Source organism: Thermobia domestica, chromosome 18 (assembly GCF_964235325.1).
Source record: "Thermobia domestica chromosome 18, izTheDome1.hap1.1, whole genome shotgun sequence".
In the NCBI taxonomy this organism is placed as follows: domain Eukaryota; kingdom Metazoa; phylum Arthropoda; class Insecta; order Zygentoma; family Lepismatidae; genus Thermobia; species Thermobia domestica.
In genome coordinates, this window is record NC_137471.1 from 143958036 (window position 1) to 143983887 (window position 25852).

The following is a 25852-nucleotide window of genomic DNA, read 5'->3' on the forward strand; positions in this document are numbered from 1 at the left end:
ACACTGCATAAAACCCTGCATGCCTCCAAACCAAAGAGAAGACGGCGTTTTGCCTGAAAAGAATACAGAACAGCTTTACCACCAAAGGTAAGAAATCTGTGACAAGAAAGTACGTCAGAATAGATTCGAAAAGATTAATGACATTGGGATAGGTGGCCCGTTCCATCTCAATTCAGGCAGGTATATGCAAAATTAACTAGGTGACCATCTCTGATTTTTTTGAAAAAAAAAATATATATTTGGTAACCCTGTTGGAGATATGAAACCTGCAAAGAGGTTTTTCCCAGAAAAAAAATTGTCTTCGAGTTATGGGCTAATGAAATTCGGACGAAAATCACTATTTTTAATAAGAAACTGGATGAGCAAATCTTGAAAGACACGTAATTCATATCTACTTGTGATTATTGGATGATTCTTTTTTTATTTAGAAGTGCTCAGATTATATTTGTTGTTCTGATATAAAAAGCTCGAATTACAGTCCAACAAGAGTATTTTGTAAACACAGGAAAACTTAGTAAAAAAGTAAAATGCAAGAAATTTGACATTTATTTTCCATATGAAAGAATGAGAGAATAACCGTATTATTGTGATACAGTATAATACTCCTTCTGGGATCCCTATAGATAATTTTGTTTCCCATCTACAATGGCACATGGGTGAGAAAACGTGAGTGAAAGCATGATAAAACGTCATTTTCGCCTGAAATTAGGACGGATTTTCTCCAAAAGGCCATTCTTAGAAAATCTGTAAATCTGCCTGAACGATCTTTCATTGTTCCCTATGTGAATTATGCAAACAGAAATGGAGATATTTACGTATTAAATTTTTCGCAAATTTTTAAAATATTGTGTTGCACAGAGGTCGGGTATGCAACCACGCTTGGCGTGGTAGTTCTTTTTCTTTTTTAATTTTCATCGTTTGAAGAAGTAAATCGAAACGTGCAATGATGCAATATTCTTACATAAATGTACACTAGAATATATATTTATGGAATTTAACATGTTACAAAAAGTGGTCGATTTAAACAATTTTGTGATATGTATAAATAACATGAAGAATTAATCAATAGCATAGTTAATTATTACATTCTGGCTTCTCTCTCTGGAAGTCATGTTGAAGAAAAGAGGTCTTGTACCAGCATCACTTCTTTGGAAAAGAATTTGTGATATCGTGCTGAGGCACAAGTAGGAAACGGCGGAGTGAGTTTTAGAAGAACATCTTTCAAATTAACGTTACACTCATCGTTTTCAGCTGGTCATTTAAAGGAAGTTGCTGGTCTACGAGGAATCAGAAAAGACACTGTAATATCGCGAAATTCCTGTGAAACTGAAACTACTTGACCCACCCACCACTGCTTATCATAGACGCAAGCAACAAAATCTCCAATTTGAAGGTCATTCATAGTATAATATATTCTTTTGGAACTGTTAGCTACTTGTATTTTTTCAAGTACATGTTTCATGCTTCTTGCCATGAATGTGCCTGTACTGTCGACCTGCCAAAAATGACTAGACTGAATACCAATCACAGGTTTAACATTGGCCCACTCTTGTGATTTTTGATTTCTGAAGTCTTGAATAGTACGTGCACTTAATAATAAGAGTCCTGTGCCTTTGATAAGTTCCGAAACGGTGTTGACAAACGATACTGCATTCCTTATAGCTCTTATCCGGTCATTTCGAAGAATTAACGTTGTTGCGTAATGTTTGCAGTGCCCACCTATACCATCACAAGCACTTTTTCCGTGTCCCGTTGCCAAGAAGATCCATCTTTTCTTGATTGAATCGTCTTGGAAATGTTTTTCAAACTCATACAGCTGGAGTCTGTTTTTAAAATGAGAAGCCGCGCCATCTGAAATATAAATTATGAGCAAATCATTGCATGAGTCGGTGATTTCATTAACATCTTGATGTATCAGTTTGATTGCACAAAGTGCATGGGCACTATCATGTTGCAAGTCATTGCTCACTACCGCATAACTTTTTGTGTTGCAATTGAAGTACACTACACACGTAAATATAGCTATCTGTGAATTGTGCCAATAATAACTTTGGATTTCATCTGGTAAAACAACAGACCAGTTCTCGGCAAAATCGAAATGCAATACAAAGGATGTTTCAAAAAGTGTAGATCTTTTTATTTCCGCTATGCTTTCTCGCTGGATTTTTGCAATATAGCTATGAGTTATTCTTTTTGAAATCCAGTACTTTACATGCTTTAAAAATCTATTTAGGTTTCCAGTTTGTTTCACAAGATCTCCGCTATCCCATAGTATATACGTGATTTCATCAGTATCGTGTCTCTCTAAACTTTGTTCCGAAATTGCATTTAGTCCTGGGCAATTCTCACATTCTTGCAACCAACAATTTTCAGTAGGATCGCCACAGAGACACAAGATCTGTATCTACTATATTTCGTTCAGTAAGATTGCTCAGGAATGTACATATGAGATTTATATTGGTACAATAAAACATGTGCATGTTTGTTTCACCGGCTGACATTTAACCCACTTGGGACGTAAAGAGTAAAATTTAGAAATAGATATCTTTATATCGGGATTACCTTCATTCATCGATCTGAAGGCTTCTTTAATGGAGCGGGTCATAAAACGTTTAACTCTTTTTACTTTTTCACCGTTTTCATATACAGAAACATCTTTTTGATTCGAACTTTGTCTACAACAGTCTTTACTATCATCTACGTAATATGACAACGCAGTCTCGAGGTAAGCGGTCGGTAAAGCGTGTCCTTGGTACGGATCTGGCGTTGCCCACATACCCTTTTCTTTTTTCACTTTGCGTGACTTATCTATTAGATACTTTGTCGCAGATGGGATGCGTTCGACGATCATGCGTTTACTAAAGGTTTCAGGCACGATACTGAGAAGTCGTACTCTTTCACGATAGGGCGATTTCTCTACTGCACAAGTGATGTTGGAAAACCACATTTCACAATTATTGAACTCTCGGACGAACTTCCTGAGGAACACGGTACACTCACACCTAAAGCATTTTGTAATTTTCCAGACACTGCCGTCGAAAACACATTTTCTAGTTCTGACTTTCGTTTTACGTACGTGACTCTTCTTTCTTCCTTCACTTGCCATGGTTTTTTTCACGGGCGACACTTGCGTATCAAGTACACTTATGCTACTATTTAAAGTACCAATCACTGCACTACTTGGAACGTAGATTGGATCTGAAGTCAGTGAATCGTCATCTGCAGTCATTTGATCTGTAATAATATTGGCACTATTTGGTTCAACCGAAGCAGCTGGTTTCTCGATCTGAGCCTTGTAATAAATAAAACAGTTTTTGCACAAGTTATCAGCACTGTTTACTTGTACTTGTGATCCGAAATAATTTTGTAATGACTCTGCAAGATCACCAACAACAGTAAAATTTTTCGTGTTACTTTTGTATATTATTTTATTGTGAAAAGAAATGAAATTTTGAGTTTTAGGTCCCACGGTTATGACGGTTAGGCTAAAGGAGACGGTATTATTTTATTGTGTCTTTTTAGATAATCACTGCACTTAACTCTCTTGGTGCTATATTGTGAAAACATACTTGCAATGCTAACTAACTTCTATATACATTAGATAGTATATCTATTGTGAAACACGAACAAGACGATGCATTGACATGCGCAATGGGTAATATCGTTGACATACAACACTTCACACAATGCAGTGTATCTCCAATGCAGTCTAAATGCCAAATGGGAGCTATTCCAGAGCGTTTGATGCACTGCAAAACACTTGCATCATACCTAGGTACATGTTGCGGAATACTATGCGTGGTTGCATACTCGGCCGCCGTGCAACACAATATTTTAAAAATTTACGAAAAATTTAATACACAAATATCTCTATTTCTGTTTGCATAATTCGCATAGGGAACAGTGAAAGATCGTTCGGGCAGGTTTTCAGATTTTTAAAGAATGGCCTTATGGAGAAAATCCGCCTAAATTTCAGGCAAAAATTACGTTTTATCATACTTTCACTCACATTTTCTTTCCCATGTGCCATCGTAGATGGGAAACAAAATTATCTATAGGGATCCAAGAAGAAGTATGATATTGTGTCACAATAATACGGTTATTCTCTAATTCTTTCATACGAAAAATAAATGTCAAAATTCTTGCATTTTACTTTTTTACTAAGTTTTCCGGTGTTTACAAAATACTCTTGTTGGACTGTAACACGTGCTTTTTATATCAGAACCTCAAATGTAATCTGAGCACTTTTAAATAGAAAAAGAATCATCCAATTATCACAAGTAGTTACTGAACTACGTGTCATTCAAGATTATGCTCTTTCACTTTTGTATTATAAATAGTGATTTTCGTCCGAATTTCGTTAGCCCATAACTCGAAGACAATTTTTTTTCTGGGAAAATCCTCTTTGCAGGTTTAATATCTCCAACAGGACTACCAAAGATACTTTTTCAAAAAAATCGGAGATGGTCACCTGGCCCCTCCTGCCTGAATGGAGATGGAATGGGCCAGGTGCAAGACGAGGGTATACAAAACGTGAGCAAAACACAACACAAACAAACGCATTAAAGTGACAAGTGATATACTGACGCAACATATTTTAACATAATCCACAAATACATGCATGAGATAAGCCATAGATAGTATTGCAAAATACATGCGATTCTCGTTCTAGCCGCACAATTGATATAACGCGTTCAAGCCGTTAGTCACTGGATACTGTGAATGCTGTGGTCTACTCCCTACTGTATATTTGTTCCTTATACAGTCTCATTTTTCTACAATTATTCGTTTCATTTTACGAACCGTATAATTTCTCTACTTTAGAGCTATCTCTCTTACTTGGCAACATTGATAACCCACTTTTTAATTATTTCTTTCACGTTCTCTGCCAATTGCTTCAATGGCATAAAATGATTTAAGTTCTATTTGAAAACTATAAGTTTGTGTTGGGATGGCAACCGTGCTTGTATGACTACTGCTGTATTCTTGGTTACGTGTCCCCTCCCGTAGCTATTACGTTACCTAAACATTTTTTTTTCATTTTCTGCCTTTTTACGGCGGTTTTGGGGTATAACTCGGCACAGCCTCACCAGGTCACCGCTTGGTATATATATTATATAGTGGGTAAACAAAGCATTTCCTCACCAAGTGATTATCACCGCGATTATTAGCGATCAACAATTAGTCAGAACATAAATTTTATAAATATCTAGCTGTCACGATTTGCATGCGTCCATGTTAGACTCGTAACTTGCTCTATCCAAAAATGCATGATTGTGATCCGTTCAGTGGCGGCGCAAAGGAGTCCCCCAACAAAATGGGGGTCCCGCATATTCCGTTAGGAAGATTGGGTCTCATTCATAACATATGGAACAATGCCCACCAAGTAACAAGAAGTCTTTGACAGATCATCGATATTTTGAATAGAATCAAGGTGGTGAAGGATTGTTCATATGTTGTGCGTGGGTGCAAAACCACCGCAAGGACTGAATGTAGTGTATAAAATTAAACAAAATCATTACGTCTGCAGTTTAATGACCCACAATCATGACTTGTGTGCTAATGGAGACAGGCACTAGTAATATTTGGGGATTTTGGAGAAATTGTTGCAATAAGGATTTGAGATCAAATTGCAGTTTCCTGAAAAAAGAAAAGAAAAAAAGTAGTGGATAGAGTACATTACAAGTCTAAGACAATAACACGACGCCTCAGCTCAATGGCTAAGAGTTTTGGAGGTATTCGACCCTAAAGTTCATTTTCCCACTATTTCACAGCATTAGCTCTGAAACTATGCACTGCCAACATGTGCATATGAACTTTCCTTCTTGTTTTGTTGTGAAGAATCATCTATTTGTTTCAGCTTGTCGGTTTAGTTTATTAACACTCTATATATCTGTATCTCTCTCTATTAAATTATATATATATATATATATATATATATATGTGTGTGTGTGTGTGTGTGTGTTTATGCATTACATAAGCTACCTACGGAAGTCCCACCGGCTGATAAGACTTAGAAACGACGAAGGACACAACAAAAAACGTAGATTCTGAATATGGATTTCAGTCATGTACGTCAGGCAATGATGCGTTTTTTAAAGTAATCTACTACAGTCAAAACGTTAAGTATATCCAAATATTTAACTACTTTTCGTTTTCGTATACAATCCGTTTAAGAACAACTAAGACATGAAAAATTGGTTCACCAATTGCAAAAATGTACACAAATCGAAGATCGAATGCCAGCGACCAGCAGCCATATTAATTAAGGTATTTGTGAATATTAGTAAGGCTATTTTTACATATTCTATAAAATATTCTATTTAAATGATGTATTGATTACATATTCTACAACATGCAAAAGAAAAAATTGAACATCTGGAAGAAAATCCGGTTCCACCTAAGACTTGGAACGCTAAGTGCAACTTAATAAATATCATTACCGAAGTCAACAGCTAGTAGAAATTCAGAAAGCAAGGACGCAAAAATAGTTCCATTGATTGACTTTCCATGCCGAAATTACATACCAAATCTAAAATTGCCTTCACCGCAGTATGATCGAATTGGATATATATATATATAGGGTGTTTCAGAATCCTTTCCTTGATTATAAACATTCATAATGCTACAAATATTAATATTTGAAAAATCAAACCTAAAATTATACTTACTTTACACGAAAGTCGAGTTTGAGTGGGATACGGATCACCAGGAGGACTCGTCGCCCGATATATACCGATGCATTTCATTATTACCATCTCCCAATACCTCCGTACGAAACACGATAAGTTAAAACAAAACTATAATATGCATAGGTAAAGTTAAAAATATATTACAAATACAATGTTGGAGTTTTAATAAGGAGAATGGTAGAATAAATATACTTAGAAATTACTTCCATTTCCAAGTGAGGCCTAACATTATCTCTGTTCCATTCAGGCATACTTGATTTTGAATAATAGACATGAGAAAATACCACATTTTCTTTGCGTAGCTTTCGCACTTTCTAAAATATATAACTGTAATGCAAGAACATACTACAAATAATTGTAATATATATATATACATTTATGCACCTAATACAGTTGTAATATTCCATAAATGAAAATTCTGTAAACTCCTACCGTACTGAAGGTGGCATCGCTTGAAATGCAGAATATTGGAATAATTCTCAATCAAAACTCTATGTCCGTGTAAGCAATTCACAGTTTCAGAACTTTAAGAAGCACTACAATTCATTTACACGAATTATGAAATGACATTCGAAAATAAATTTTAATGCAAGAAGGTTCGACTTAATTACCAAGGGAGGATAAGAAAAAAAGAATTGCACATAACAGAATAAAATGTAATCATTTCCAGGGCTCAAGAGTTTGCAGGCATAATATAAATGTGTGTGTAATTATTAGTGCATGGATCAAGGTGAAAATAGGTTCATGTGTGTGTGATCCAGCGTCGCCATTAACGGAAGATTAGCCAATAACAACTTTCCAAATTGCCTTACGCAGTGACTTAAAGTACGAGAACTTGAAGAAAATGTTTTTTTAAGTTGATCAATGCTTAAGTATTCACAGACCCCCAAGCATGTAAATTTTGTGTTGCTAGTCAGAGTAGGTTGGCTAAACTGATGAGCGGGTCAGTACCTTCAAATGGCCACGTGAGGTAGCTGTCACGTCAATATGTAGCAACAACTGAGGTCGAGCTAGACCCAGCGCGACTATTAATGTAACTGTTTTCAATACATTTGGGGTGCAGGCAGATCCCCGCGCGAGTAAAACCGTATTATTTTCACACCACTTTTAACATGTGTTTAATTTTCATGAAAAATCTAACGTTTAAATCTAACTGTGATTAAATCTAACGTTTGGATATTTTAGTTAATATTTAAGCGATATAAAATGGAGTCAGAAGAGCAAAGGGCAGGTAGAATCAGGCAATATCTTTTTGATAACTTGAGTGATGAAGAATTTGAAGTTGAAGTATCTGATTTAGATAATGATGAAGAGGACTATGTAAGTACTTCTGATCATGATACAAATTCTGAGTTAGATGACGAGGACAAAGAATCGGACTATGTTGCAAGTGTAAGTGAAGCTTCTGATAATGAGAACGATAAATCTACTACAAACAGTGAAATCCCACATACTAATGAGAACTATAATTCTACTGCAAACTATGAAGGGCCAAAACAAATGCAAATGGAGGAGGAATTAAATGCTAGCGATATTGTGACTGAAAATATAGTGAATGAAATGAATATTGACCCGGAGGCGAGTCTCATCAAATAGTTATGACAATTTTCGTACCACCGTGGATGCAACAATTGAAGCTGTTGTTAAAGGGCTTGGCGGAGGAGACATAGCCTTAAGTTGCAGAAATAGAAGGCGGAGGAGACATAGTATTAAGTTGCAGAAATAGAAATGAATTTCTTGACAAACTTACACGGTGGAAGAAAACTCGTCCTGTAAATAATATTCGTCCAAGAAATGTAAATCTTGTAAGACAACTTCCGGGATCGGTGAACACAGCAAAGCAAGCAAAAGCTCCAAAAGAGTGTTTTGAACTTTCCATAAGTGATCCAATTGTAGATATACTCACGACTAATACTAATGTTTTCATAGCTAAAATACGTGATGTCTATAAAAGAAAAAGAGACTGCAAACCAACGGACAAAACAGAGATAACGGCATTTTTTAGCCAGCTAGACGAAGAGTGTGGCACTTATTCAACTTCTAAAAGAAGTACAAGATAGCCCTTGAAATTATTAAAGTAATAACAAGTATTTTTCCATAAATGTAATTATTTTTTTCTAAAAAAAAAATACTGAGTGTTTTACTGTAAAAAACAGCCCAGATGAAGAAATATAACAAAAGGTCTCAAAAGGAATAAAAAGTCTAATTGCAACAAATTTTTTAAAAACATGTCCAGGGTTATGGTACAATGCATTATTATTATTTAAAAAAATTATTGTAAAAAAATAATATCAATTTGGAAGTTATTGGATCCCGCGCGAGTACTTACGGGTTTACTATGATATACGTGAACCTACATGCCTACTAAGTTTTCCGAGACAATTATTCTTCCGCGCTGTTGGTAGTTAGAAGAGCTTGATTAAACCAAACGTTATTTACGACAGAATATATAAAAATGGGGGACAGCTTGTAAGTTAATTTATACTTACTTAATTTATAATATTTTACTTAATTTCAAATAAATAGTGCTAATGTAGTTTTGGCGCACCACATTTTGAAAGATTTACAGTAGAAACTCATTACTTTGGACGAAAAGACATGTTTAAAAAGAACATATTGTTGCAGGCGATATAATTAAATACAAAATTGTACAAGCGTATTTTAGAAATACAAGTGAACGCTTACTAGTGTAAAAGTATTACAAGTGCTTTACAACCGATAAAATAAGTGAGCACATACGAAAGATAACATTATTAGATGCAATTTTCCACCTACGGTATATTTCTGCATAGTGTATAGAAAATGTATTTTATGTTTAGAAATGGAGCGTTAGTATTATCAAACCACGGAAGTGCTATTAAACTTGTATCATTGCAAAATCTCACCTCTTTCTACTATTCCTGTTTACAAGTATACTCACCATCACCGTATTCTCTTTTCGCCCTGCCCTGACTCGGTTAGATAGCTTTCGCTTTTTATGTGGTACCTAGTTTAGCTAAGATTAGTTTAGGTTTCTATCACTGTAGCTTTCATGCCACACATCCGAAAGCCATATTTATACGCAAGTCGTGAAAGAATTGTGAATTTTCAAGAATTACTTTAGGTGGTCTTAAATTTCATCTATGCCTCGTGAGATATTTTCATGTGGCAAGCGGAAACCTTTTAGCAACAATCAGGAAGTAAATTTCTGAAGGTTTTCTTTCTGAGCACCAGTCGAAGTAACTGTTGAAAAAGTATAGTTATTTCACTAATTACCTTCTTATTGTCCATTAAAAGATTAGCACTAGGTGACATGAAAATATTTACTTCGCATAAATAAAATTCAAGGGCGCAACCACAAGTAATTGTTAAAAATTTACAATTTATTTTCTAATTGTTACGGGTTCTAGATATATGGCATAAGAACACAAACCAGCTTGCGTTAGGTGGCCAATAAAAAGCACCAATGCTATCTAACCGAGCCAGTGCAGGGCGAAAGTGGTGAGCCTTCGCGCAGTGCATCTGAAGAGAGGAAGCGCATCAGAAATGGTGGGTATACGTGTAAGCGAGAATAGTGATAAGACGTGGGTTTTGCAAAGATACGAGTTTCGAAAGCACTTGTCATGGTTTCATACTAGTAAAGCTCAACATATAAACATAAAATACAGCTTTTGTGCACTATGCATTAATACACCGCCGTTGAAAATGACACCGAACAGAGTCATATTTAATATGCACTCACTTATTTTATCCATCATAAAGCACTTGTATAGATTTTATATCAGTAAATCTACTCTTGTAAACCTAAAATACTGCTGTATTACTTCGTATAAAATTCAGTCGATTACAAAAAGGTGTTCCTGATAAATAGGACGAAGTATTCAAAAATTACGTGAGCATATTGGTACATTACAGAGTGAAAAACTTTACAACATTCTATTGTTGTAAGAGATAATTAGAAACTATTATGACACATAAAACTACTTGTATATCGCAGATAAGAATGAGTAGGAACGATACCAAATACGTACGCAGTATACATGCCAAAGGGTCTTTCATCCTATAGAGCTTTCTCCTTCTTCACCAGTTTTTGCTCCAGGTAAAAAAGTTTATTGGGCAGTTATTAAGTGTAAAGGGTATAACAAGTCAATAAAAGCGTTTTACATAATAAAATACTAAGTATAGATTGCAAAAGTATAGGACAAGAAAAGCAGTGTTGCCAACGAGTTTGCACAAAATCCCTCTAAATTGAAAACCGAAACCGCCAGAATTCCACCAAAAAAATATCGCGATCTACAAATATAGCTAAAAATTCCGCTACATCTGAAAAAGCTTTTAATTAATCCCAATCTATGCACTAAAATATTAAAGCACAGAAGTACTTACCGCTAATTCATTAATGGAGCTAATTCATTAATGGAGCTAATTCATCCTCCGATTCGTTTTCTTCAACTTATACATTGGAGAACGTTGCTCTTGTCATAGTATGAATGTTTTGTAATATGGAAATAGGTAAATCGAAATCATGGCAGCAATTCCCGAGTCGTCTAAACCCTGTACGAGTAGTAAGAATAGCGTCAACCATCTCTCTTTCCATTCGATTTCTAAGTTTCGTCTTCATGAGATTGAGCTGGCTAAAAGCTCTCTCTATTTCTGCATTTGACCATGGTAAAACAAGGAGACACAAGAGAGATTAGAAAGTTCACGAAAAGGGTTTTCTCCTGCTGCATCCTTATATTTTTGAACTTCACTCCAAAACGCTGTAGAATTTTCTGTTCTTTTCCACTCAACTAGCGTGAGTTTTTGCCATTGAAAGTCAATTTTTGTTATGGTTTCCTTAGGAAAGCCCATGAGTTCCGCCAAAAGAATAATCGGATCCTTTTACACCTTCAAACAGTTTTCTGGTGCGAACATTGAAATATTTTTCAATATTTCAACATTTGCAGGTAAACGCTGTTGAAGCTGTGATATCAGCTTAACAATAAAGTTCGTACATCTTTCCCTAATTGTGCTTTCATTTTCAATCGTAAGCTCACCAGCCGTTTTTAGTTGTTCTATTCTTTTCTCAACATCATAACCCAGATAAGGTTTGGAACTCACATAGTTTTTAATATTCTCAGTTAACAAATTAACTGGACAATTTGGTACAACTATTCTTTTTGCCAGTCCTTCAATAAGCAAGACAAGGTCTTGCAGTAGCTTACTTGAGTCAACACAGTTCGATTGAAAAGATTGATTTACGTGTTGGGTTTCTGCTAAGATAAAATTCAGAAATAAAAAAATACACTTCATTATTCGGATCACTGTACATTTGGAAAAGCAATTCAGATGTGTAGCACTTTTCACTGTTCCGCCCAATTTGAAAATGCGTTTTTAACTCCAGCCATTGCGCAAGAATCCATTTCACTGTTATCTCTATTGATAACCACCTAGTATGGGACACCTGTACAATTTTAAGTGGATTAGACCCTTCATTTATAGCTCTATACAATTCTGTGTACATCTGTTGCCGGATAGGTGATCGATCAAACCAATTATAAGTTTCGGAAATCATAAATTCCAAATTCCTCGGGAGTGATTCGAAGACCGCCGTGGACACAGCTAGTTGCACAGAATGACAAACATAACAAACTAACACGAGATAATTGTTTTCTTTTTTTACAATTTGTTACACACCATTGTTAACTCCCACCATGACATTAGCGTTATCAGTCCCTAAACCGCGTAGTTTCTTCAAATCAAGCTCAAAATCTTTCAAAGCTACTTTTAGTACCTTCACAATTGAATTAGCATCAGCCGATTGTAACTTGCACATTCCTAAATAAGTAGACACGACAGTAGAACGTGCATCGGAATAGTAAATGATACGTTGATTCATCAAGAAGAATGCTATAGTCACTGTCACCAATGTCTTTCCGAAGGTTCTCCTTAAAGTATGGAGATAAAATATTCTTGATCATAGCACTACACTTACTACGATGTAAGTGTACCTCTTTCACTTGGAAATAGCGTTTGCACAAATCACTAAGATGGTCAATGCTTCTAATAGAACAATGACACGAGGTAAATAAACCAACCCTGCCTCGACTCGAGCAGTGTCAAAAGAAACGTTTGTCACCGGGATTTTTTTTTGTCTATTTGAACTAAAAGGTTCAGGTGCACTTACGTGTTTTTTAGTTTTTCTATGTGCTATAAGATCACAAAATTTTGCTTTCAAATTGCACTTGCAGTATTTGCACCGAGCTACCGTACGATCTTCCTCAACTTCCAACAGCCAGTCTTTTCAAGTTTGAATCAATTAGCCAATCTTTTCTAAATTTTTGAGAATAACCTGCTTTTGTTCGTCCCATTGTTACACTACACAATGGTAATTATAGCGAAGAAACACTAAAAGTATCACAAGTCCGCATAAACCGAAAAAAGAAACGACCGACCACAGAACTATCAACTAACAACTATTAATTGACGGGAAGTGGTAGCGGGAACAGAGTCCATATTCGAACAAAATTAGGCAGTCTCGAATGCTTAATTCGGAACGATCATATCCAGTGAATGAACGAAAGGGATGAACATACGAGTCGATTAAACGGGATTGTCCCGTTGATTTCGAAAAAAGACAACGTTGCCACATACTACGTCCCGAGAGCAACATTCCCACAATCCAATTCTATAATACACAGATAATTTGCAAGCACCTGCAATACACTCGTTCAATACCTAGATAAGAAAAATACAACAGTAATACATTATATCAAAAAGTAGCATGTTTTGAAATACGTTGAAAATATTTCTTAAAAAAGCTAGGTTTCCCGCTGCTCCGCTGCCAGCCAATTTTCACCGCTAGACACGATCGTAAAACCACTAGATTTAGCGGGAAACCGCTGCCGTTGGCAACACTGAAGAAAAGTTACTACCTCGACGCAACATGCCTACAGTGTTGCCAGACCGATCAGTTGGAAAAGCAGAAGAGTCGAACATAAAACACAGGAGCAAGCAGTAGACACATAAAGTTGCGGCATTTTAGTGTAAATACAAGGGGACCAAAAATTGCCATTATTAAGTGGACAGCGGTCAAAACAAGAGGTCCACAATTCATTGTTACTTTAATTTCAAAATGAAACAATACATACAAAACATAAATTTGAATTTTAATTACTTCAAAATAAGAGCTGACGATCGTGGAGAAGTGATCTAAGCTACTCTTCCAACCAGGGGTAAAAGTGGTTCTGAAATAGTAGAATGACGCATGATACGCCGTAGGCCGTCCTCCTTGCCTATGTTTATTTACTGTAATTTTTTAGGAAGGGGGGACGCTATAGATATTTTTAGAAGAGGGGTAACGACGTCCCCCAGCATACCCCTCACTTTTACCCTGTTTCCAACCCAAGTCCCAATCTAAACAAAATACTTAATCGTAAATCTTACACATGATCGCCAACCATCATGCATATAGAAGATGTACAGTTGTATCCTTGTATTCATATTATATACATCAAAACTCTATAACTATTTGCACTACAGAGTTTTATGTATGGACATAGAGAAATTTCCTCTTTTTATCTAAGAAAAAAAATGAAAATTCAATATTAATAATATATTTCTGTAACTTCTCGAAGGGAAAAGCACGAGATTGTTCACTTTTCATTTTCTTTCACAGTAGATCAGTAGAACGTAGAAAAAGCAGGAGATCTCCTGCAAAATCAGTAGGTCTGGCAACACTGCACGAATATAAAGTGTTGCCAGTAGTTCCAAGTGTTTACTGATCAAAAGGATTGCCAACTCTTTACCTGAAAAATTGTTAAGCGCTAACAAAAATTACGGGCCTTATTCAAAAGAAATTTTATGTATCATTAACGTCATACTAAAAGCTTGACAACTGCAGGAAACATATGTTAGTCGAATTCTTTACTTTGATTCTAATCACGCATCAGAACGACTCTGAATAACGTTGTACATATTTTGAACTGAAATGAAATCTTTGAACGGTGATGATGAGAAATGAATGAAATGGTGGAATGAAGAAAGTGGGAGGAAACGGGAGAACCCCGATGAAACCCACGGGCACGGTGTTGGTCCATCACAAATTTCACTTGACGGGCGCTGGGATCAAACCCGTCACCCCAAGCACGAGAGGTGAACGCTCTACCACCGATCCACAGCTGCCACAAAGGTAGGGCCTACATATTTTATATAGTATTATGTTCGCTGCAGAAATCCAGTGAGGCAAACATAATTACCTCTCTCTTCTTTATTTGTCTGTGAAAAATTACTTATTCTAGAGTGACACTAGCATCTTCTCTGCAATTTGATGAACGTTTTCCTATACCTGACGATATCGTGATTAAATTAAATTATCGACTCGTAATTAAATTATTCATATCTTATATGATGCATTAAACAACAGGCCCGTGCTGGGATAGCAACAAGGACGGTGGAAGAGTTCACCAAAAGGGCGCCCATGCAAACGTAAATACGTATTTTATATATATATATATATATATATATATATATATATATATATATATATATATATATATATATAATCCTCACGGCATTGTCTAGGCTCTATATTTAAAATTGCAACCGGGTGTTTCTGGCTGCCTTATAGTTGTCCGATCATCACCCTTGTTCTTCGCGCGCATAGTCTTTCAAAGAACTGAAAACGTATTCTGTACACACACAGAACTCGGTTTATGCTTGTGAACTCGGAAAGCCTGGTATTTCTGCTTGTCAAGGTCAAAAAGTGGGAGAAAAAAGGATGTGTAAAATTTAACAAGTTTGCAACGGTGACTGATAATTGTAACAAACATATTCATTTGTAGTTCGTGCACATTCCGCCTGTAGCGCTACTGTGGCACAACGTATATTGTAACTGTATAACTCTTGTACACCGCTTGTAGGTCTATTGGCGTAAGTGACTACCGAAAATATGTTCTCAGCTCTGACTGCGACAAGGCACTGCTGTGCTGCTTTTTTTTTTTTTTTTTTTTTTTTTTTTTCCTTTTTTCATTTGTGAGATGCCAAACATGTTTTTGCTTGTTGCACGCGCTGAACGGGTTCCTGCGGAACGAAGTATTTAAGAAGTTAACTACATATTCTTGTTTACGATAGAAATATGATAAGTACTTTGAATTATAATACGGTTTTAAATTGGTTAACTGTTGAAAAAAATACGAAAATAATGCTGTACTTGTATATTAGTCGAAGACGTAGCTACTGACAATATTGCAGGCACGTAGCCAGGTTTCGTGAAGGGGGGGAGTCCGTAACATGAAATACTGTGGTCATCACAAAAGGGGGTTGATCACTCTAAACTATTTTACTGGAGCATATCTTGGTTCATTTAGCCAGGATTTCGTAATGCTGGGGGGAGAGGGGAGTGACATGAAATTCTGAAAGCCCAGTACCTCGATCAATGTAAACTACGTTAGTATCAACATATATTGGTTTGTTAGGACAATAAAATTAGGATATGTTGACAAGTTTTTCAATAAGAAACTATGAAGAAATTCCGAGCAAAACAATAAAAAAAAGTATTGAAAAAGCTTTTGGAATATTTACGTCCTTCTCCTGTTTATTCAAATATAACAATTTTCCTTTCGTTATGACCTCAATTATTATAAAAAGTACATACTGAATACTGCCTTGTAAACTATCTTCTAATGTAAATAAAATAAAGAGTTTGTTTGTGTATTTGTCTGTGTGTCTGTCTGTGTGCGGCCTGGGGACCAGACGAGTGGACCGAGAGTTACCAAATTTTGGTAAGGAGTGCCTTGGCCCAGGCCCCAGATTAAGACGAAGCGTTTTTTTTTTTTTTTTAATTTCGAAACAGCGGGGTCTCAGGGGGGCGTTTACCGGAACTGGCTTGGGAACCATACAAATTGACCGAGAGTTACCAAATCTTAGTCACGATTACCTTGGTCCAGGCTCCAGACCAGAGTTAAACGTTTCTGTCGAATTTCAAACCAGGGGGGGGGTCTTAGGGGAGTGTTTACCAGGACATGTAAAAGTAGCAGAAAATGACCGATATTTATTTACTTATTTATTTAACAATCACCAGATACAGCTCAGAGGCCATTTTACATTGAATATCAACAACATTAACAATGGAAAGCATTTGGGAAGGTATCGGCCAGGGCTTGGTTAGTATGTGCCATGCCGGCATTTGCCTGGTAGGACTGAGGGAAACCCTGGAAAACCTCAGTCAGGATGGTAGGCAGCGGGATTGGAAGCCACGACCTCCCGAATGCGAAGCCAACGCTCTACCACTTTAACTATTAGTGTCGAATTCATATTTTCGCGGTCGCTGAAATCAATGGTGACATTTCCATTAGCGATAACTTGCAAGTATGCGGGCCGGGAGTCAGCGGGGGGTGAATACCCAAACATGTAAAAAAAAATGGCCCAAAATGACAGATATTAATATCAAATCCATAGTTTTCGCGGTCGTTGAGATCAATGGTGATACTCCCACAGGCGTTGACTTCCAAATACAACCCCTGTGTGAAGCATGTGTATATTCAACTAGTTTTACAATATATGCGTTCCTTTCTCTGTTGAATCAAATGCTAACAGAACTTTCTTTCAACATATTTTTTGTTTTTTTTTTGTTTGTTTTTTTTTGTTTTTATTATTCCGTCAGCTACTGTCGGTTCCAAATGACAGGTTAAAGGAGCAACAGAAAATTGTCCTTGAAATAACATGTTTGATACTGCAAGGATGCGATTTCAAAAACTTATGATTAAAAATGTCCACGCTATTACACAACGGCACTTATGCTTTCGAAAGCTTGAAATCTCCCTGACTAGTAGCAGGAATTCTGAGAATTCCATAACTTTTCATGAAATTTCAAATTCTATGACTCTTCCAGAATACCTCGCTTACCTCGCCACCATATTGCAAGTAATACAAATCTCCTCATAAGAAAGAGTAAGCAAAAGCTTCCTGTAGTTTTCTTTTTAATTTTTAACGCTGATTCTTATTTCTGTCATTTCATTTTGTTTTATCCTTCTTTATTTTTTTTATTTTTGGTCTCGAAGGGAGGGGTCCGGACCCCCGGACCCTCCCTTGGCTACGTGCCTGAAGCTTCTAGCAATATTTTGAGCCAAACTCTATCTTTAGTATAAAGTTTATTTTTCTTTCTTTCAAAGAGGAAGTGTCAATCATTGTATGGAAATGACAAAAAGAAGCACAGGATATTTAACCCACAAACGCCCAAGACCAGTTTTGTTCGTTAGCAACTGCATTGAACAATACCGTGTTACATCGAAAACCTGAGAAGAAAACTGAACGAAATTCGTACAACAAGAGAACGGGTAGTGTGCCTGAAGTGGAACAACGGGCTTTTGGCTAAATGAATGATATAGCCAATGTAACATAGTGAAAAATAAAGTGGGTCACTGGTGGCACAAGGGGCGTTTGTGGTTAATAACATTGCATTTTAATTTAGTTTAATATTAAGTCTATAACGTAGCCTATAGTCTGGAGAATATCCGTATTTATTTATTTTTATGCGATGAAGCCTATTTTTATTTAAATAATTGGGTTTGTTGTAATGTTCAAAAGTTTATTGTAGTCATAGTTACGGGTTACCATCGAGGCAGAAACCTAGAATTCAGTCCCAATAGCTATCGCCTATATTACTTAATTGTAAATTACATCCTTCTATTAGCGAGTAATTCATGTACAGTGAAACCTGTCAACTTGAACACCTCTCTAAGTTGGCCAAATGCTTATCTTGGCCTAGTTCGTCTTGAACCTGCATTTTCCCATAAGATATTTGTTACTTACTACTCTATAAGTTGGCCACCTGTCTATCTTGGAAGTTGGCCACACTGAAGCAATGTTTATCCTATGATGATAATGATAAATTTACCTTCGTATCTTGGCCACGCAAAATACAGTTTTGTTATTTTTCTTAACTCTTTCGAATTCCCATATGAGAGGCAGATGTTCTGTATTTGTAACTGGAGAAAAGAAGCAAGGACTCGCGCGATTTGCTCTCGGAGGTCAATGGCCAGAAGACGACCCTGATAAAGGGGTGGTGAACGAAGATGTGATTAAGAAAAATCACGTACAGGAATTCAGGAAATGGTTCTACGTATTTGTTTACCCTGTCTGTTTTGGTAAAACCATTAGCTCTCAGCTCCTCTCATCAGTGGGGAGATTTAGTAATGCCGGAAAATTCTCAAGGTTAAAATTAACCATCTATATTGTCAACTGTTGGTACCTGTTGGCTTGTCAAAAGATAGTGGAGTTTCTCAGATATGAATTCCCTCTTTCGATCCGAGGGAAACACTTCTAGCTCATTACTACAATATTAGAATGTGCATATCTGCCAAAAAGAATAAAGCAAATATGTCTAGAATGAACTACCATTCAGTAACAACTGAAAAGAAGTCATATAAATTGCATATGAATTTCTCAATTTATAACTTAGCTTTTCTTGTTTTCAGTCTGAATAACTCAGTGTGCTATAATATCAATTTCAATAAACTGCGTACATACGATTCTATTTCATTGTTGTTTGTATTATTTTGTTTTCAATTCGTATAATCCAATGTATCAAAGGTAGAGAAAGGTATGCACATATATTAAACATACTATAGTAATATTTTCTAGTACTGTACATTTTTATGATTACTCTATTTACATAATTTATAAGTAGCTGTCGTGCCACTGCTTATTAAAATTTTACAATCAAGTAATACTAGAAGTCCTGTTCTAAAAATACACCAATCAGGCTTGTTTTTTGTAAGTTGGCCACTTTTCGATGGAACCGATGGTGACCAACATAGACAGGTTTCACTGTATATAGATGTATATGAAGCATTTATGCATATAATATCTATAAATCGATTTTAAAAAGTACTTATGAAACTGTATCCTGATAAACACACAACACAATGCGTGTAGACTTATAGGCCACAGTAAATCAAATATAGCTACACAGAACTATTTACAATTTAATTATTTTGTGCTCATGGCCATGGTTTCTAGTGAAGCGTGGACATGGTTAAAAATTAATTCAATAGCCTCCGACGGAAAGTGGTAAGATAATACATGTACCGTATATACTACTCCAGGTGCTCAAACAGGTTCAGGAGATGAAACAAAACTATCTTCTGTCAAGTAACGAAATGAGAGCACAACTTTACTGCCTAAAGCCTTATTAAAGACTAAGAGAAAATTGAGTTTAGTATTGAAAAAAACAAGCGTCTCTTTCAAGTGCTGATACCGTATGATGTGAACCTACAGGAATTCAAATCAACGTAATGCGTTCAATGTTCAACCATAGCAAATTGAATCCACAACCAAGCTCATCAAAGGCGAGTGAACTAACCACTAGACTAGCGAGAAGGTAATATTGATATTTTTGTATCTCATTGCTTATCTTGAAACCCAATTGTGCAGTGCCTAAGTAGGGACTTGTACAATATTTACAGTACATTAGATACGGAACTGTAGTGTAGTATTGAGTGATATGGCATGCTAGATAGTATATCTATTTTCATTCACCACCCATAATTGACTTTGTATCAATGAGAAAAACCTTTTCTTTTCGGGCGAATGCCAGAACGACAATCTTCTTAAGGAAAAAAAGAAAAGGAAAAAATCACGAAGAGAAATTAAACACGAAACCAAAGGGATAAATTAAGAATTATAATAAGCGATACAACGTATGCTGTTAATCAGTACCTAAAGCTTCGTTGCCCAGGTATTCTGCTATACACACAATTAATATTTTAATACACGTAACAGGTCCTAAAGAAAGACTGTAAATAATAAGTAAAACAAAAAAAAAATAAACAAAAATGAAATATGAATAATACTGTATTTTTGAATTGACAATATTGGAGCTATTAATGCCTTGAAATTTCACGACCTATGATTTATTAAAGCAATGAACAGTTGAAAATGAAATATACATCCATATTGGCATAGATGTGTGGAAGCATATATATATCCAATTGTTTCACTTAGGGAGTGCGGTGGTTCAGTGGTAGACCGTTGCTTGGGGTCCCTGGTTCGATCCCAGTTCGCGCCGTACGGACTTTGTGGTGGACAAAGACCGTGCTCGTGGGTTTTCTCGGGGTTCTCCCGTTTCCTCCCGCTTCCTTCATTCCACCATTTCACTCATTTCTCATCTTCACCGTCTCCTTTAGCCTAGCCGGCATAACCGTGAGACGTAAAACTCAAATATTTCATTTTTCTCCAACTGTTTCACGATGCTAGGGTTGCACCGAAAAATCTGAGGATATAATCTAGAATCGAATAGGGAACCATGCGCACGCAAGTTAACCACTTGGCTAGAGGGCATTATATGATACTTCGTTGCTAATGATATTATTCCTTTACAATTATCCGTAAGTCTATTATGGTTAAAAATTACCAGTCTTTTCTTATAGTTGACTCCTGTAAGAACGATTCCCACATTCCTTAATTTAAACACTTTTCCTCTTTCTTTTTCTCTTTTTTGATAATTTATTTTCATGTTGTCAGCGATTATAAGCAGTGCGTGAGGTAATAATTCTCTCCAGAAAGGATGAATTTAATCTGTATACATACCTAGCCATCACAGCACACAATAACTATAGGATCTACTTTTTATTATTATTATTATTATTATTATTATTATTATTATTATTATTATTATTATTATTATTATTATTATTATTATTATTATTGTCAGTACTATTACAAATATGCAGACGCTTTCTAGGTGAAACTAGGTCATCATGCGTTTGAGTGAATATTGTGATAGACACGGCATACATTTTTTTAAAAGGAATTGCAGATTTAAACATTTGGTGACCTTTTCACCTCCCACAACCACGGTGGCTCAGTTGTAGAGCGTTCACCTGTGGTGCATGTGGCCCTTGATTCGATTCCAGCTAGCGTCAAGTGAGGTTTGTACTAGACAAACACCGTGTGCGTGGGTTCTCTCGGGGTTCTCCTACTTTTTCATTCCACCATTGCATTCATTTCTTTTCATCACCGTCTCCTTAACGTAGCTGCCATAATCGTGTGACGTAAAACTTAAATATTTCAATTTATTTTTTCTTTCCACCTTCTTCAAGGCTTTCTAGTTTGCTCATGGCAAAATAATGTATTTTCTACATAAAGAGGTACATATTTCAAGAAACAAAAATGTATGATTCTAATGATTACAAGAAGGTTCAGAAGTGAGATGTTTCACAAACAGCTAAAATGATTTTTTTTTTAATTTGGCTAGACAAAGTGAAAGTTGTTTTTATGTTTCTATATTCATGATCATTAAAAAAAAAATAAAAAACACTTGAAAGTGGAGAAGTAATTCCTGCCAAAGATTAAAATTTAGTTCTCCAAGGAGATGCAATTTTTTGTCAAGGGGACAGTCCCTAAGATCACCTGCGTCAATTGACAAACTGATTATAAGTGAAAAATCAATAATAATAATAATAATAATAATAATAATAATAATAATAATAATAATAATAATAATAATAATAATAATAATAATAATAATAATAATAGATAATTTTTCGCTTACTTCGTTAGAGTTTTGCACTTGTAGTGCGATATAATCCTTGGTTAATCCGACTGCCCGGTTGATAATACCGTTACATCTCTTGGTTCGAGATTGCTCATAGTTGCAGAGCTTTTCAATATTCAGGCCTAACGTATATTTTCGCTGCTGAAGCCACATAAGACATTGACGTAACACAGTTTCAACTATAATGCAACCTTAAGGCTACCAAATGTCCCAATATAGTCGGGGCAGTCTTCTATTTTCTCTTAGTTCTGCTTTTTAATCTGAAATCGGGACGCGTATATGCATATTATTTCCAACAGTTATACCTTAATACGATGGCTTCTCTGTGCTGTTGGTAAAGAAAATCAAGGAAAACTAAAACAAGTCATTGTTTATTATACTGTATTCAAAGAATACCTACAACAACAATAGGTAACTTCTAAGAGCTGAGTATGCGAGTTTGGCATGGGAGACCCAGTTTCGATTCCCAATGGGAGCTTATGTTTTTGGAAAATTAGTGTAAGTACCAACCGAATTTTCGAACTTCACATGGCACTTCAAGATAACTATCTTTCTTCTCAAACGTGTCAGCTCGAAGTCCGATTTCCGACCGAAACAAGCTACTATGAATAATTTATGTGACAGGGGAATTTTTCCTTAGATATAGTACTTTCGCTCTAACCAGCTCAGAAGTAGCTGATGCAATGAATTAATATCTGTGAGAGTTTTCGTTTCCCCTTGAAAATTTCTATCTCTTTTCTTTTTGTTTATTTCTTTCTTCTGTTTTATCTTTTTTGCATTTATATTATAGCAGGGATGGAAATAAGCACAAAATTTTACTAGCCCAACTAAAAAGCTACTACCTTACATTGCACAATAGAAATCATTTATTTACCTCTGTTATTTTAGTAGTGATATTGATAATTAGGCCGCACCGAAGAACCACTCGCGGGCAAATGGTTATTTGCAACCCTGTATTATAGGAAATTTTAGATTTGGTGTTATTTTGTTTGAGACAGCACAGACTTCATTTTTTAATACATGAAGATAAATACTTATTTTATGCTGTTAATTGCTTTATTATTATTATTATTATTATTATTATTATTATTATTATTATTATTATTATTATTATTATTATTATTATGATCATTATTATTATTATCTTTTTAGTGCTTTGTTGAAGTTGGTTAATATTGTTTTTTTTTTTTTAAAGTTTTTATCAATGATTTTTTCTCCTCCTCCCTCTAGCATAAAATTCCAATGAGCCACGTGGGGGGGGGGCACGGTGGCTCAGTGGTAGAGCGCTTACCTTTGGTGAAGGAGATTCACTGTTCGAAGCTCCGCCAAGAAAGTTTAATGTGGACAATATGGTGTCCATGGTATTTGTGCAGCTACTCCCGTTTCCTTCCACAATTTCATTCTACCAGTTCTTAATAGGGATGGCCAAAATATCCGGATAACGGATATCCGGATAAGAAATTATCCGGTATCCGTTTGTGTGGAAACGGATAATCCGGATAACGGATAATATCCGGGTAATGGATATCCGGATGACGGATATCGGATAATATCCGGATAACGGATAATAACCGGATGACGGATAACGGATAATATCCGGATGACGGATAACGGATAATATCCGGATGACGGATAATATCCGGATAACGGATAATATCCGGATAACGGATAATATCCGGATGAAGGATAACGGATAATATCCGGATAACGGATAATATCCGAATTACGGACAATATTCGGATGACAGATAATATTCGGATAATGGATAAAGAATAATATCCGGATAAAGGAAAATGTCCAGATGATATATAATATTCGGATAACGGATAATATTCGGATGTCAAATAACGAATTATGTCCCGATAATCTGTTCCAAAACTCTTAAGTCCGACCCTGGATATAAGTAACCTTTCGCCCTTCGCTTACTGGGATAAGGGGAAAGTTGTCTGATTAGACAGGTGTAGGGTGGTGAGTCAGATATCTGGTATTTATGGTTCAATACTTTATGACTGACGAGACACACACGTGTAATAATACTACTTTGCAACAGTTTTGTAACAAGATTTAGTACCAAAAGTATACGTGACACTAGTTGCATTTTCCTATATATTCATGGTATCGTCTAATTCATAAATATTTACGCTACCAAACTGTTGTTCAATCATGGTTGCGCATAAACTTGCCACACTAATTGCTAATATACACACAATTGTGACTTGAAAGAATCGTCCAATAAAATTGTAACATGTAAATACGTCCCTGGAATTTCAAAATTTCGTGAATAAAGGACATTTTGATGGTACAGTTTATAATCTTAAAAAGACACTCCATTATTTCATGTGAAGAAATTTACTTACAAGTTTTCTTTGAAATATGAGAAAATGTTTTACGTTTCTGTCTCAGAGTTAATACCTTTCACTCTCAGAAATTATGAATAAAAGTGAAATGTAAGAATCCAGAAAATAACCACGCATACTATAATTGTATATCACTGCCTAGGATCAAATTCGGACCACTAGCAACAGACCGAGCTCTCTATCATCCTTTTCATTCAATACAATACTTTGATTAGCCTCTCCCTCTTCAACATCTAACTACATGAGAAGTGCACTATATATCTGAAAGTGCACTATAAGCTCTTTCAGAATAACATGGTGATATTAATGCCGCGAAAAGTAAATACTGTATATTTTTATGGAAACTATTCACGCGTTCTATTCTGTACATTCAGATTACTATGGCTAATAAGTATCTTCCAATCAGACGATTAAAACTATATATTACATTATAACACTAAATTAAGTATTTTGAATAACTTCTTTGGTATAGGGAGCTATGAAAATGGTTAAAACGTACCAAATTTGTTTCGTTTAAATGCAGAAGATGGGATGTTAGATTCATTGTTTTCCATTTACATTATGTCCCTCCTCATACTCGTTTTCGCTCAAATGTGATTTAAGAAAGAAAATAAAAGAAAAAACAGTGAGAAAATTTGACAATAATTTAGCTCATTATGTTCAGTTTCACTTCACGCGTTTGTGTTACATGATGATTTCTAGAGACGAATTAATAACCCAATTCCAAGGGGAGGTCTACCTCGAGATGTAGACTATTATAGTTGCTTAATTAGTTTAGAATTTCAGTTTAGTACATAATGGCTCAAATGTAGGTAAACTCCCCTGTATTAATTAAGTTGTATAATATTCTAGCACATAAGTTTGTTTGCTTCGGCTGTTCCGAGCTTAAGATATAAGTAAAAAGACATTAAGAACAAATAATAAAGAAACTATGGATAACAATAAGAAATTATATAAAATGCATTGACCTGATCAGTACAGGACTGTATACCTACTTTTGGGCCACCTTGTATATAGCAATACTACTAAACAACATTTTACCTATGAAGGAGAAGAGAAAAACTATAGGCAGAAAAAATAGTTTTCCAATATTAATTCAAATGAGACACAGTCCTCCGAATTAAACTAGTGATTAAACAGATACGCTTTTCACAGATTACGAATAAGGAATTTCTACTTTAATTACTTAGATAATGAAATCAGATTAATGCCGAAGAACATGAAAATTAGGTTCCAAATGTTTACTCCCTGGCCCAACACAGTAGTGTGTGTGGTTTAAGTTTAAAATT

At 35.6% G+C, this 25852-nt stretch overlaps 1 protein-coding gene across 7 annotated transcripts in view; it reads right to left on the minus strand.

The window, feature by feature from the left end:
• The window catches only part of LOC145675807 (uncharacterized), a 103317-nt gene extending 89711 nt beyond the window's left edge, over positions 1-13606 (minus strand). For 2 of the 7 annotated variants that reach the window (XM_081746517.1, XM_081746515.1), the window contains exon 1: positions 10703-10897. The gene's annotated coding sequence lies outside the window, so the exon portion shown is untranslated. Of the gene's footprint in view, positions 1-9181; positions 10416-10495; positions 10663-10691; positions 10898-13585 lie in introns of those variants that run through there. The other 5 variants (XM_081746513.1, XM_081746511.1, XM_081746510.1 and 2 more) reach the window with 5 other exon arrangements.
• Between the last annotated feature and the right edge of the window lie 12246 nt (positions 13607-25852).